Genomic DNA, 2,912 nt, shown 5'->3' with positions numbered 1-2,912 from the left:
AAAATTAGTGAGGAAGGATTGTCAAGAAGACACTAGTCCATTAATAAATGGGTGTACTATAATCATGAAAATCATTGGGAGGTACACCCGCAATTACCCACATAGTGAATAAATAAGATGATATTCATGAGGAGTACAAAAGTATCATAATAAGATCAGCATACCAATAGAATAATAGACCTTTCCCTGCCTGCCAGCAACTAGGATTTCAACCCTATCTCCTCCCCGGGCAATTCTGTATAATCCTGGCATTGGAAGCCACCCCTTCAGGGGTTGATTGGAACTTGGAGTAGTAATTAAGGAATCGTCTGTCATGGCACACTGCCAAGAATGGGGAGCGAACAGAACCAGCCATGTTGATTAATTATTTACGGCTATACCTAACTGCAAATCTAATGCTTCTAAACCTAATCCATTGTCAGCCCACAGTACCTTCTTAGATTTAGAGAAGTTACTTAAGAGAGAAACTTCTAAGTGGTGGAAGGTGGCATCACTTAGGAAATATCTTGAAGCAGACAGGATCCCATGAGGCTTACTTATTCTAATTTTCTCACTTGTTGATACCACCAGCTGAGAACACATACAAAGCTAGCTCACAAACAAAGAATACAAGAAAGCTAAACTAGAGGTGGATAATCTCACCAAACATATTGATGAGGCTGATTGGGGCAAAGTGACCAAAAAAAATCATAATAGATGAATACGATATTTAATTAAGAGGAAAAAAGGCAACTTGAGGCAGGACCAGATCAACTGTCAATTAGGAAGAGTCTATACATTTGCAAAAAAAATACCACTCAACTTCTAAACCCCCTGCAATTACAGAGTCCCTATCTGGACAGATCTTAAATTCTGACACTGAGTCACCAGAGTCCTGTTTGGAAACTAACCCATTGGCATACAAGGTAATTTTTTCAGGAAGTGCAACACTACAGGCAAGGTATAACAACACCATGCACCCAAAATACAAAAACACCCCTAGAATCTTTAAAAATAGCCCCACCAACACCAGGGGTAACCACAAGAGCCAGAAAGAAGGAGCAGAAGAAAGCCCCCTCAACATCAGCCAACCTTCTTAACAAGGGACTTTCATTTTGTCCAACTGCCACTGGGGATATTACAAAAACCCAAGTTGATTTATTTAAACTTACTTGTAATCTCAAACTGCGCTCTTTTTTTCACAATAAACCTCTAAAACCTCTGATATACACTGCAGTTCACCTGATGTCTATGTGCATCCAAGATCTTGAAGATATCAATACACTTTCTAACCTACCGGAGAGAGAAGCTGACTTTAACACATTAAATGATACAGCCAGTGAACTGGGGAGCGACATAGGGTTAACCAGTATTTCCAATAAGAAACCAAAATCTATCTTTTGTCCACAACTTACACCTGGCAACAGTATTGATGATTTCCATCAAGCCGTGGCTTATGATTTAGAAAGTGTACATGCCAAATATCAAAAACTGGCAAATTCCTTCCAAATTACACCATCTCAATGGAACACAAGGCCATTGCATCATTACACAATTACAAGGACATTGTCATCAAAGAGGCCGAAAAACGTATCAAGGTAGTTATACAATACATAGACCACTACCTATAGGAAGCTATCGGACACTAACTGCTATCAGATGTTGGATCATGACCCTACTGCTGAAAAATAGTCAAACGTGTACTCTTGCACAAGATTGCCATGCACAAGCTCTCCTGATGGATGAAAAGAAGGTCTATCTCTACATTACACATCCCACCAGGCCCATTTTCTATCTATTACCCAAAATCCACAAAAATTGTAAATCATCTTCTGGGAGACCTACTGTCACAAAAATAAACTCAGCATGCTCTGGGACGGGTAAATGCATGGACAACCATCTACAAATAAAAGATCTTCCATTTTATGTAAGAGACACCAAGGATATCTTACTTAAACTTTAAAATAACAGGTGGGAACCAAACTTTATCGCAGTGACTATTGACATTGTAAGTCTTTACACTTCAATTTAACATGAGGTAGTTTGCCACAGCTGTTGCAGTTTGGGGAAGTGGGGGCTGTGAGCAGGGCCCAGGGTGGAAGGGAGAGGCAAGCGCAGGCCTGCTAACAGTTGCCCTCATACCGCCACAAGGGTTAACTCTTTCCATACCAGCATTCTCCAGGATCTGTGTGTGTGTGGCCGTTTCATGTGGTCATGGCTGGTTTACACATGTGAAGGCACGCCTTCTGTCACATGTTTGGCAGTTGAAAGTCTTTACACTTCTACTCAACATGAGGTAGTTTGTCACAGCTGTTGTGGGGTGGGGCAGTGGGGTCTGTGAGCAGGGCCCGGGCGGAAGAGAGCCCATGAGCACAGCCAGCATGGGCATGTTAACAGTTGTCGTCTTACTGTAACAAGGGTTAACTCTTTCCATACCTGCATTCTCCAGGATATCTTTTTGTGTGGCCATTGCATGCGGACATGGCAGATTTACCCATGTGAAGGTACACCTTCTGTCACTGGTTTGGCGGTTAAAACGGCCACTGTGGTTGTGAACCGTCAGTTTAGCATACACAGCGCTGCTCATGGTATACTCCTGGTGGGCGCTGTGGTGTATTCATCTTAAAAATGTGGGAGGGGATTGTACTGCTCTGATGTAAATGATGAGACTCCACTGCCAATTAAACATGAACCCTTTGTGTGGAAACAACCTTGGAGAACTGAATGCGCAGTAAAACGTGTCACTAATAACCCCCCCAATCTGACCCTCCATGTCTTCGGCTTTAAAAAAATTTTTTTAACAGTTTTATACAGAATTGGAGGTGCTCACTGAGGAGGTGGTCAGGAGCCATGACTGGCTCTTTGGGAAGAGCTCACTCCAGGTACCAGAGAGTGAGAAGCGGAAACTTTGGGCTGACATCCAGACCAAAATC

At 42.3% G+C, this 2,912-nt stretch overlaps 1 non-coding gene across 1 annotated transcript; it reads left to right on the top strand.

The window, feature by feature from the left end:
- The first annotated feature begins 2,634 nt into the window (after nucleotides 1–2,634).
- Nucleotides 2,635–2,710, top strand: LOC138262494 (small nucleolar RNA SNORD55/SNORD39). Its single transcript, XR_011199226.1, has one exon. It is a non-coding gene; the product is annotated as a small nucleolar RNA SNORD55/SNORD39 (small nucleolar RNA).
- The last annotated feature ends 202 nt before the right edge of the window (nucleotides 2,711–2,912 follow it).

This window comes from Pleurodeles waltl, chromosome 10, assembly GCF_031143425.1.
Source record: "Pleurodeles waltl isolate 20211129_DDA chromosome 10, aPleWal1.hap1.20221129, whole genome shotgun sequence".
NCBI lineage: Eukaryota > Metazoa > Chordata > Amphibia > Caudata > Salamandridae > Pleurodeles > Pleurodeles waltl.
Note: the sequence above shows the minus strand (reverse complement) of the source record. Positions and strands in the feature narration are given on the sequence as shown.